At 41.2% G+C, this 12,530-nt stretch overlaps 2 protein-coding genes across 6 annotated transcripts in view; one reads left to right on the forward strand and one right to left on the reverse strand.

The window, feature by feature from the left end:
- LOC120523957 (rho-related GTP-binding protein RhoG-like) overlaps positions 1 to 12,530 on the forward strand; it is a 61,499-nt gene that overhangs the window by 44,884 nt on the left and 4,085 nt on the right. The gene's annotated exons all lie outside the window — the stretch shown is intronic.
- Positions 1 to 12,530, reverse strand: part of pgap2 (post-GPI attachment to proteins 2) — a 111,125-nt gene that overhangs the window by 26,959 nt on the left and 71,636 nt on the right. The gene's annotated exons all lie outside the window — the stretch shown is intronic.

A 12,530-nucleotide genomic window follows, 5' to 3' on the forward strand; every position in this document is an offset into this window, starting at 1 on the left:
TTTTTGGTATTTATTCATCCATCCATCCATTATCCAACCCACTGTATCCTAACTACAGGGTCACGGGGGTCTGCTGGAGAACCAATCCCAGCCAACACAGGGCGCAAGGCAGGAAACAAACCATGGGCAGGGCGCCAGCCCACCGCATGGTATTTATTCATTCACATTATTATTTATTTCTACTTTGCTTTTCTTTTCTTGTAACTATTTCTTCAACATCTTGTAAAGCAGTGCTTCTCAACCTTTTTAAATTTATTCACGACCCACAAACGGGTCCGGGTGCCTAGTGGTGAAATGAGCGCAAATATCACAGAGCGCTTCTGATCGCCTAACCCTAACCCTAGGTGTCCCATGGCAAGCCACTCTTGCTCCCAGTGATGGCAGCCTGCAACCCAAAAGTGTGTCACAACCCAGTGGTTGAGAAGCACTTTGCACCTCTTATGTATGTAAATGTGCTATAGAAATCAATTCTATTGTTGTTGTAATTTCAAACAATTTGTCTTCCTGTCTGACTGAAGAAAACCTTTCCCATGCAGAGCTTCTTTGATTTTTGAAAGCAACCAAAAATTGCAGGGTGCCAGTTAAGGGAAGGGGGCTCCACCAACTCAATGCCAGACTGCTGAATGGCGGACACATTCAGCTCAGCAGTGTGACCTGGTGCATTATTGGGGTGGAGGAAAGGGGAAACCAGAGGTGACCTCCCCTCAGTCCATGGAAAACTTTGGGCAAGCAGACTTCCGAGTACTGCTTGGCTGTCACTGTTGACAATTCCCTGGTGGTTCATTCAGATGTGCTAGGAAGTCGGTGATTGTTTGTAATTGTGTATTCAAAAGTAACATTTTTACTTTCTAGTATTACACATAGTAGGTAAAAATGTTAGGCTTGAATAGAGAAAATTGAAAGTACACCTTATGAGATGGATGTAGGGGTCTCTACACTATCAACTGCCAGGCAATGTTCAGAAGCCAGTAAGAAGGCTAACAGAATGTCAGGTTATATAGCGCCCTGATGTGTGGAGTACAAATCCAAGGAGGTTCTGCTCAAGCTTTATAACACACTGGCGAGGCCTCATCTGGAGTCCTGTGTGCAGTTTTGGTCTCCAGGCTACAAAAAGGGCATAGCAGCGCTAGAAAAGGTCGAGAGAAGAGTGAATAGGGTGAGTCCAGGGCTACAGGGGTTGAGTTATGAGGAAAGATTAAAAGAGCTGAGCCTTTACAGTGTGAGCAAAAGAAGATTAAGAGGTGACATGATTGAAGTGTTTAAAATTATACAGGGAATTAGTACAGTGGATCGAGACTGTTATTTTAAAAGGAATTCATCAAGAACACGGGGACACAGGTAAATTTTGCACAAATATTAGGAAGTGTTTCTTTACACAGAGAACCAAAGACACGTGGAATAAGCTACCAAGTAGTGTGGTAGACATCAAAACTCGAATTAAGTGGATAGAACAGCAAGCTTTGTTAGGCTGAATGGCCTGTGCTCGACTAGATTGTTCTGATGTTCTGTTGTGCTTGTGCTTATTCTGATTGTTGGGTTTTAGACCTTCTGCTCTATTGTTTTATTTTTACTTTACCATTGGATTACTGTATTAGAACTTTGTTTGCAAAAAGATTGTTTTTTATTACAGACAACTCCTTTTGCCTTTTATGCTCTACAGAGCTTTCTTTAGTTACAGTGCATTTTTGTATTAATAAACCTTCTATGTGGCCTTCTGTGTCACTAGCCAGGTTTTTTTTTAACATATTTTTCCCTCTAGTGGACATTTTTGGGACTGTTCAGGGCGTGCTTTACAACTTTCAAGTACATAACAACTGTGGCCTTGAGGCCCGCGGAGATCCCCAATTTTGACTGATTTTTACTTTTAGGCTGAAAAAGTGAAACCAGGCTTCATTTCCTGTTAACAAAACGTCCGATTTTTCATACTGACCCGCTTGAAAGTTTGCAAGAAAGACCCAACCAAATCTGACTTAATGCTTCTTCAGTTTTTCTTTTAGCAGATGTGGCACCCAACAGGCAGAAAGCTTAGAAAAATGAAGCTCAGTGACGTCCTGTGGGGATTATGTTTTTAAAAAAATCTGGAATAATGTTGCACTCTAGGAAAACCAATGTTAACACCAGGAAAGCTCTGGGCCTTCTGAACACGCCTTATATTACAAGGAAAAGTTACTCACATAATTAAAGTCAGGGTTGAGGAGGCTGGAAGGTATCCAAGTGGGACTGAGTGTGAGGCAGGAGCTAGACCTGGAGGACAGGCCAGTGCAGTGCAGGGCTCACTGATCCAAATTCACACAGGGCCCATTTTGAATAACACCATTTTACATAACACTCAGTCTTGTAAAGGCCATAACTGTGCAAAATGTTAGAAATGTGCAAGTATGTTAGAAATCACAAATGTGGGAGAGCTGCCACAAGGTTCAAAGTGATAGTAAATCGTTCACTTGATAAAATCGTGTGAGCTGCAGTGTCGTAAGAATGGGTTATTCAGGCCATCTGAAGCTGTAAATCCTCTGGCTTAGCCAGTGAGTCGCTTTATTGTGCTTAGCAATTAGTTAAACAATCAAGCCTGAGGGACTGAATGGTCTTCTCTTCTCTTGTTTGTCAAGTTTCTTACGATCAGTAAAGTGAGCACAGTTACTACTTGTTGCTTGTGCAGCGTGCACTGAGATCCTTACTTGCATGCTAAGAAGCTATCAGTGTTTGAAATTACTGTTTCTGCAAGCTTGCTGCTTTAACTGCAGTTGTTAGATGATGGCTGAACATGAACTTGAACAGAAGTTTAGAAAACCGCTGCCATAAAGTTATCACAGAATCTAAGCTAGGCATACAGTAACTGTTTCTTTTCTTGCCTTCCAGAAAGCATAACTGTGTTTGCTGCAGCCCAGTAGTGAAAATCAGATTATGAAAAGAGAAGTGAAATCAGTCATTCTGGCAAGAAAACAGCTATGAATTTTTTTTTTTTTTTTGTTGCTTTGCTTAAACTTTCCTACCAGCATTTTACTGCACTTCACTTTTTGCAGGTTGTGCCGGCTGTTTTACCATCTTGAGCTGCACACCAATTCTGTGAAATTATTATTCAGGAACTCCGTAAATGAAATTGTGAAAAGCATTAAAGCTATACATCGGTTTTAGATTGTACAGTTTGGTTAAAGAAATTAAAAATAAGTGAACATTTAATGGAATGGTGTGGCAGATCATCCATCCATTTTCTAAGCTGATTAACCAGTTTGGATGGGCTGAGGGGGTGCCGATCACTTGCAGGACACAGACACACTGGGCCAATTTGGACAGTGGAAGTGCCTGGGCCGGGGACTTGAACCCATGCCTCTGACACTGTGAGGCAGCAGAGTGGTGCAGTGGTTAGTGCTGCTGCCTTACAAACTTGTAGTTCTGGAGTAGAATCCTGGCATTGTTGTCGTATGTGTGGAAGTTTTTTCTGTGTCAGACAAGGTTTTTATCCAATATCCCAAAGAGCTGGCATTGGTGACTCAAAGTAGGCCCCATGTGAGTGAATGTGGCCTTGTGCCCGATGGCTGCCTGGTCCACATGACTTAATCTTGCCATTTGTGTGTGTCCTGCATATGCATAAGCACTTGATTACAGCCCCGCCTCTCATTGCTGGCAAATGCCACACCCTCATTTTTCTCTTGAACAGCCCCGCCCCTTTAGCCTTGAACACTTGAGGCAGCCCTCAACAGACAGACAGACACACACACACACATTCATTTTTCATGCTTGCACTCCCTGTTATTGTCACAGCTTGTGCAGTTAATAACACATTTTTTGATCATATGATCATTTTTGGTATTTAGAACTTTCCAAATAGAATTTCAGTTGTTTATTCAAATGGCACAATCTGCAACAAATATCTGGAAAGATTTTAAGAGTCTGGGTAACTTTAGACTTGGAAGAAGTGAGCAATCCAATAATGGGCTGGATTAAGAATGTAAACGTCCTTGACGTTTAATGTTGCTGTCATCATTCCATGCACACACTCACATTTTGTTTTCTCAGTTCTCCGTTTATAAATAGCCAAGTTATTCATTCAGATTTTGTTTTTTTTTTTTTTGTTTTATGACGCTCTTACTTTTACTACCAAATGTTTAATGTGGTTGAGTGCAGGAGGTGAGTTGAGATTTTAGGTTAGATGGGTCAGTCCGAAAGTCTGTATCTAATCATTGTCTGTAAAAATAATAAAAAAAATAAAGACCTACTCCTGATGCTTTTCAGTATTCTTTAAAAGACTAAGGGGCTCTGCCCAATGCTCGCTTTGCTTGCTAACCCCCGGACCTGCACTATGCGCTAGCCTCTTTGTGGTTTTGCCGCTCACGTATGGGGAAGCGGATGTACAATTTAAACAAGATTGTTATTTTCATGGGAATTGTTACATATGCATAATGGACCTAACTATTTTACATTACAGTGAGTAATTAACCATATTAAAAAAGAGTAAAATGTCATAAATTGAAAGAAAATTATGCTTCATGTTGCGTTAGAGGTATTCATTGTGTTATATGTTTTCGTTCTGTTTGGCTTTGAAATTAACATGCAAATACTTTTTAAACTTACACTTTTACTGTAAAACTTCAGTAAAAACTATATTTGGAATTAACTTTTCATCAATATCACATTGAGGTTTGATTCTGTGTTTGGACTTACATTGTGACAACGCAACGTATAGCTGCCCGTGAGTGAATATCGTTTCCTTGTCTCTAATAAATAAACCAGCATTTTCGAATGTTTGTCACAGTGATTTGTGAATTGTCATATACAATACATCCTTCTTTCAACAGTAATTCAGTCGGTGGAAGACCAGACGGTATTAACGCTTGTAGATATTCTACTTGATATTGTAAGTTGATGTTTTCACCTCCTGCACCATCACCACCAACTATTTCAGCACAGTCTATTGATACACATTTAACGAATTTGCCATGTAACCGATCGACTATTTTCGTTAATTCGTTTGACTTCATCGTTTCTCGGTGTTAGGATTGCTTGTGCCCTCATTTTTTCTGTTGATAACCTTTTGGAATGAAATTCATCAATAAGATTTGGACATAATACACCTTCTTTAATTGGGAACTTAAAGTGAGCAAAACGTAAAAATTTATAAGAGCTGAGAGCGCAGGAAGTGTGTCTGTCAAAAGCATTCACACGAATGAGAGGTGAGAGAACAGTGGACGTGGTTGTAAATGGTTGAGAGGAGGGTGGGATTTGACAAAATCTAATGGCCAAAGTCTCGTCTCGCGGGACTTAAAAACATCTCTTGGAAAAAAGTCTTGTCTCAAGATTTTCTTTTATAGTAGCGAGGAAGTGCACAACAACGATTCACACCCCCAGTGCATGGTTTTCCTCCTGACAGACCAAGTCACAGTGAATGTTTTGTGCCATGTGGTTAGTTTTGTTTTGATTTATTTCCATATTTATGTGAGAACTCACACAAGCAAGCAGCAGACTTATCTTTACCATGAAAAAAGTAGAACCAGGAATGTGTGATAAAATGCAGATTTCGAGATCCCTTTTGTTGTCACAAACATGCATCGGAAACATGGAAGGTGCAGATCAATACAACTGCCTTATCTTGAAAAATGGACATAAGGTTTTCCTCTGTGCCATATTGACTGTAATGTAAAGTACCAGGGTGTCAAAGTGGGTTGTGTTGACACCTCCAGAACAAAGCGTCCTGGGTTATGAGTCCCACACACAGTCTCTGCCTGCTTGAAATGTGTGTACATTGGAACCTCGGTTTGTGAGTAACTTGGTTTACGAGTGTTTTGCAAGACGAGCTAAAATTTTTAATAAATTTTGACTTGATAAACGAGCAAAATCTTGCAATACGAGTAGTAAGGATATGCTTTGTCTGCTGAGCGTCATGTGAGCACAACTGAGCTGATGGTTCTTCTCTCTCTCTCTCTCACGCGTGTGTGTGTTGTCTGTCTGTCTCTTGCGCGTGTGTGTGTCTGTCTGTCTCTTGCGCGTGTGTGTCTGTCTGTCTCTTGCGCGTGTGTGTGTCTGTCTGTCTTTTGCGCGTGTGTGTCTGTCTGTCTCTCGCGCATGTGTGTCTGTGTCTCTCTCTTTTCTCTTGTGGGCAATCGTCTCCTATTGTCTGTCTGAGTCTGCGTGCCTCACTCATATAGTCAACATCCGTACGAGCGTATACTGTTTACTACAGCATGGTGACTGTGTGTGTGTGTGTGTGCTGTGAAGTGCGAGTCCCCGAAACACATAGTTGAGTCTCAGTACTTCAACAACACCAGCTTTATTCAGCTTGAAACAGCACCAGCGCGGTTATTTATTGTATGTAGCGGGATCTGCCACTCTCCTATACACAGACACAGCAGTCAGGCAGGGTCGTGGCCAAGCAGTACTGTGCCCTGCGCATTTATAATGTTCCTTGTATCACCCATCGACGGCAGGCGCTTATAGCATGTCCGCGATCTTTTTGGATACGCTTTTACGGCAAACTGCAACAGCACTGGGAGACTGCGATTGCTTTGGGACGCTCTTCCGCGTGTCGCCCCATTGGGTGGAATCCAACAAGAGTTTAGAAACTCACTTTCACCAGCCATGATTCTTTTCAAAATTAAAGTGCAGGTTAATTTGTTTTATGTGTTTTTACTTTAGATTTTGTATTAATCATTTTTATATGAATAGTTTTGGTTTGTGGAATGAATCATCTTAGTTTCCATTATTTATGGGGAAATTCACTTTGATATATGAGTGTTTTGGACTGCGAGCACGTTTCCGGAACGAATTATGCTCGCAAACCGAGGCTCCACTGTATTTGCATGGGGTTCCCTCCATATTTTTTTCTACATCCTCCAAGATGGTGGGTCAGGTTAATTGGTGGTTCCAAATCGTGACTTATAAAGAGTGCAAGTGTGGATGCATGCATATATGGGCCTTGTGATGGACTGACACCCATCCAGTGCTGCCAGCTGGTACCCCATAATGCTGAGTTGGTATAGTATGTTTTATAAAGCCAAGGTCTAGTTGTGGGGTATGTCAGACTTGTCAACTGCATTTGCTGATCTCTTCACTAGATTATGTCACATTTAAACAACTCAAAATTGCTGGACATGTCGCATTTATTGACTATGCCATCTTTTCAGCACAGTTGTGCTTGCTGCTTTTTGTGACAGCCAGTAATATACTTGTGACATAGCCAGCTCTGTACGAAGGGTTAACGGTACGCTGAGATCATCCACAGGCTCTGCACTTTTTATTGATTTTCCTTTCTGTTATGTTACATAAAACATAAGACATCAGGCAGCTTCTCTTCTGTTTGTGACGTGTAAACTCCTTATTCTTAGTTGCTGCATATTCCAGATGAGTGTTTGTTGGTTTTCTGCTCTCGTGCACACCAATACAAAATCAGACCAATTTGAAAATGAGTTGGACTGAGTCACGGGGTACGTCACATTATGCGGCCATCTTAACTGAGCGTACTGCCAACTCGCTGAGGTTATGTAAATGAAATGACTGGAAATCGTTGAAGAAGTCATCAAATGTGACATGGCCTTAAGATGTAAGCTAAAGTTCAAAAATGAAGCCCAACAAACACAGAAACAAACAAAGGTCCTCCGTTCAAGAAGGACCACATTTTGTGTGCTTTGAGTTTGTTTGCCAGGGTTTCATTTTTTTTATTCTAATGGAGACAATGTCTCAGCCATGTCCGTTTCTCCATGATGTTGAATGAGGTCCAATTGAATAAAGCGAGAACGAGACAAACGTTTCTCAGGTCTTTCTTTATGTTTGTGACCGTGGACAGAGTAGAAGACTGAATAAGACGTGTCTGACTGGGTGATTGTGACCTTACGTTAAGATTTATCGAAGGCGTATGGCTCTGCCAAACAAGAAGACAAAAACCTGTGAAATATCCGCATATGCTATAAAGTAAGTGTCACACAAGCATTGGGTGGGGACACTAGCAGAAACAAATGTGCTTTTTGTGAGTTATGGCTTAGACCAGGGGTCACCAACTCCAGTCCTGGAGGACCACCGTGGCTGCAGGTTTTCATTTGAACCCTTTTTTCAAAAGGAGAGATTGTGCAAACTGCATACGGACGAAGTCCCAAGCTGGGATTCAAATTTGTCTTGTGTCCTAAATCGCATGCAGCTATTAAAAAAGTCCCTTCCATTCATGCATATGTCCACACTCTGACAAGTAACACCTTCACAGTCTGATTTAAATGCTTCATTTGCACATTATGTCAGAACACTTTGGAGCTCTAAGCCAGGGGTCACCAACTCCAGTCCTGGAGGACCACCGTGGCTGCAGGTTTTCATTCTAACCCTTTATTAATGAGTGACCTGTTCATGCTGCTAATTAACTTCTTGTGAATTCATGGCTCCTGGGCTTACCTCCAGGCTATCCACAGCTGTAGGTCTACTAGATTCTTAAATGTTGTTGTTGTTGTTGTTGTTTTCAACGTTCAGTTTCCACACATGCTCATATTCAGTGGGTTTCATCCCATCCATTACCAAACCTGCGTGATCTAACCTGGGGAAGGATTTAGAAAAACCCAAATGAGGAGCAGCCTAGTGTAGTGATTTGTGATGCTACCTGACTGCACCTGGGACCCTTCTGGGGGAGGTTTAAGCTGGAACCCCACCTCAGGGTCCACAATGGTCTTCCCCACATACTCCACCTTCATGACGAGTGAAGCCAGTGATAGATAAGACTTCCTGTTCAGGGTTGTGTCCTACTTGCTCCTGGTCCCCATAATCTTGTAAAGGAAGAATTTCTGTTCTGAAATGCCTGTGGGGGGCATCGACACAGCTGAGTGGCGTCTTGTGTTGTCCATCGTTGGGCTGAATGGCCCGTTTTTGTCAAGATTGTTCTAATGTTCTGAAAGACACTCACTAGGTAGCTGCCTTTTAGTGACATACAGAGCTTTATAAAGTAGTCAGGCTGGGTGGAGAGGACAGCATGGTGGTTATCATGGCTCCCTCGTGGACCTGTGTGGTGTTTGCATGTTCTCCTTCTCTCAGTGCAAGTTCTTCTCCCTTGTGCTAAAGATGTGTGTCAGATTAACAGATTAATTTAAACTGGACCCAGTGGGCTTGTAAGTGTGAGCAAGACCTGTGGTGGTCCCAAAGAACAGGAACCGAGCTTGATTCTGTGTGTGTGTGTTGGAGAAGTGTTGGGGCAGGAGTCCACACAAAGGATATTCATGCTTCTGCTGCAATATTTTGATATATATGTTTCCTACATTCTAACTTTTATTATTAAACAAAAAACGTTTTTTTTTTCAGACAGTTTTTAAACATAAAATGTTAGCAATCAGTTGTAAATGTAACGTTAGTAGGTTCACAATCCTTCCGTTGATACGGTAGCTTTCTAGAATGAGGTGCTTTGCAATCGCATGGCTAAATTAGATTTACTTCTATGCATCCCACCCGCCGCTATATCCTAACTACAGGGTCACAGGGGTCTGCTGGAGCCAATCCCAGCCAACACAGGGCGCAAGGCAGGAAACAAACCCCGGGCAGGGTGCACACACAGTAGGGACAATTTAGGATGGCCAATCCACCTAACCTGCATGTCTTTGGACTGTGGGAGGAAACCCACGCAGACACGGGGAGGACATGCAAACTCCACACAGAGAGGACCTGTGAAGCGAACTCGGGTCTCCTTACCCACTGCGCCACCGTGCTGCCCCTTGCTTCTATTTGTTTATATGTTTTTTATGACTGAAGCACTGGCACCCCTCAAGGCTCAGTTTGGGTGGGATTTACAACCTGACTCTGTGGCCCACTGTACAGTGACTTGGCCTCAAAACCATCACAGTGTCTGCACGTAAAATGAATAAGTTGGAGACTCGTCAAAGTCCACTTTCGGACATTGTCATTAATGTACATACTTTGGTTTTTATGCATATCGTGCCTTGTGAGTTTCATTACTCTTTATTATTTTTGATTAGCTTTTAGTTAGTATGATCTGTTGTTGTCAGTCCCGTTTCTTTAATTCCATTTAGGAGCCCAGATGAAATCAATACAAATAAATTTATGGCTCACTCTCTTTGTACTCCTGTCAATGCTTTTATCAGGTTTTAAAAGTAAGCTTTCAATTCTGAAGTAAGGGGAACCCAAAGAGAAATGAAAAAGCCTGGAGTGTGTGAAGCTAATGGAAGTCGAGTGTTTTAAAGGAGGTCCTTTAAGCACATTTGGTTAAGGACACAAATGAACGTCAAAGCTTTTAGTTGTCTTTGAGTCGTGATCCGGTTATTTAAATCCTATTTAAAATAATCATCTGAACACAAGGAAAGATGACATTGCTTTAACAAAGACGTCATTGTGTGTTTTTGTGGGAACATTAATGGTGGCCATTATCATGTGGTGCTTTACATAATACAATACAAGATAAAGACATATTTAAAAGTGGCTTTGTAAAAAAAAAAAAAAAACCTGCTTGCTACACCGTGAATGCTTTGACATAAAGAGTCAGAGTAGGATGAGAGAAACTCTGCTTTATTGTTACTTTAAATGTCAACCCTGGCCTGGCCTGAACAGGCCGTGTTTCAGGTGGATGACCTCCTCTCAGGCGCAGGCACAGAAGGCACATACTGCATCTACGAAAGACTTTAGGGCTTGGCCTTGGGGCGTACAGCTACTTGGCGCTTTGCCTTTAATCATTTTCAGTGCTGACGTCACCCAGACATGTTGACAGGTCTTTGTTAAACCCAAGAAATGGAAAGTGCAACTTGCAACGCACAAGATAAATTGCTTGTGGTTGAGTCTCTTGTACATCAAACATTTTAATTTGCTAAGATCTGAGAGGTTTTTTGTTTGCTTTTTCTTTAGTAGAACTTAATTCTTTCTAACATCTGTTCAACGATGACACTGTCAAGTAACCTGTGAGATAACCACTGGACTGGCCAGCAGTTTCAGTTAATTGCCAACCTGTCTGAGTCTTCCTGCTTCAGATATAGATCTCAATTTGCTCTAACATTTACAATAACAGGGAGAATATTAGAGACTCTGTTTTACTAAATCTTCTTCTTCCTCTTCATCTTTTCCCACTTCTATGTGGAGTCAATGTGCCTGATCATCCTTCTCCAAACAGCTCAGTCCTGCCCTTTTCCTTCAGTTCTTCTTTTACTTTATCTGTTCACCTCCATTTTGGCCTCCCTCTCCTTTCTCTTCCCCTGTACTTCTGTTCACATCACTCTCTTGCCCACATCTTCATCGTCTCTCCTCATCAAATGTCCTTGTTGTTTATTCTGATTGTCTCATTTCTTATTTTTTTTTGTATCTGTACACATCCATTTCAAGCTTCTTGTTTCTGCCACATCCAGCTTCTTCTCCTGTGCTCCCTTTACTGCCTTAAGTCTTAGCACAACACACCATTGCTGGTCTTAACGTCTGTCTTAAAATCCTTACCTTTAACCTTCACCCTAATTCTCTGATCACGAAATACTCCTGATACCTTATTCCAGTTGTTCCATCCACTATGAGTTATCTCTGCATCTAATATTCCATCTTGGGCTCTACTGATCCTAGATACAGTGAAAATCGTTTAACACGAAACTGAGGGGACTGAAATATTTTTTCATGTTAAAAGAATTTCGTGTTAAAGGATATTACAAAAAAACATACAGTATATTCAACAAAATTAAGTTTATTAGAGTACATTTTATTTACATAGATATGTATATATATGCATGTATTTATCCTCGTGCTTGGCCGTTCTCATTCATTTTCACTCTGGCTCAAACTTACTCCATTCAAATATTTCCGTAATTTGCTCTCTTTTTTTAATTATTGTTGATAATGTAGAGTTAGCAATATCAAAATCTTTACAGATTTCCGTTTTCGTCTTCTGTTTTTGATCAACAGCCTTAAGAAGCTCCATCTTCATTTTAAGCGAAATAGCAGTTTGCTTTCCCCCTGAGCTCTTTGCCATTGTGCTCGTAAAAAAATTCTTCTAAAATAGAAAAAAAAAAACGCGAACCAAACTCACTGATTTTTACTCACACTGCGATGTACTCGTCACCGAATTCCAAAGCCAACTGATGAGAGATGAGATGTTTTTATGTGGCGTTTGTAGGGTGGAGGGTGAAAGTAGCTTAGATAAACAAAATTGGCTCGTGTCACAGGCTATTCCGAGGGTATTTCAAAGCCAAGTTAGCCTCCTTTCTACGAAACATGTGAAACCACCTCTCTTTTATTTCACAACCGTCTTAAATCTCGCCTGCGCGGCTGGTGTTTTCCGTATTTTGTTCATTCCCAGAAGGGAAATCTTTTCGTGTTAAGTGATTTTCGTTTCGTGTTAAATTAAGAGAAAAAAATGCATGAAAATACATAGTAGTTTGTCGGGACCGTTGTATTATTTCGTGTTAACCGATATTTTGTCTTAAGCGTTTTCGCGTTAAACGTATTTCACTGTAAGTCCATTTTTACACCGTGTTCAGGACGTCTCCATGCAGGGCTAACCTCTGAGTCCTGATCATCATTACACCTCAGAGAGTTGTGCTTGAAAGTTTGTGCATAAATATGACCTAAAACATCATCAGATTTTCACT

The sequence above is a fragment of the Polypterus senegalus genome, chromosome 2 (assembly GCF_016835505.1).
Source record: "Polypterus senegalus isolate Bchr_013 chromosome 2, ASM1683550v1, whole genome shotgun sequence".
Classification (NCBI taxonomy): Eukaryota; Metazoa; Chordata; class Cladistia; order Polypteriformes; family Polypteridae; genus Polypterus; species Polypterus senegalus.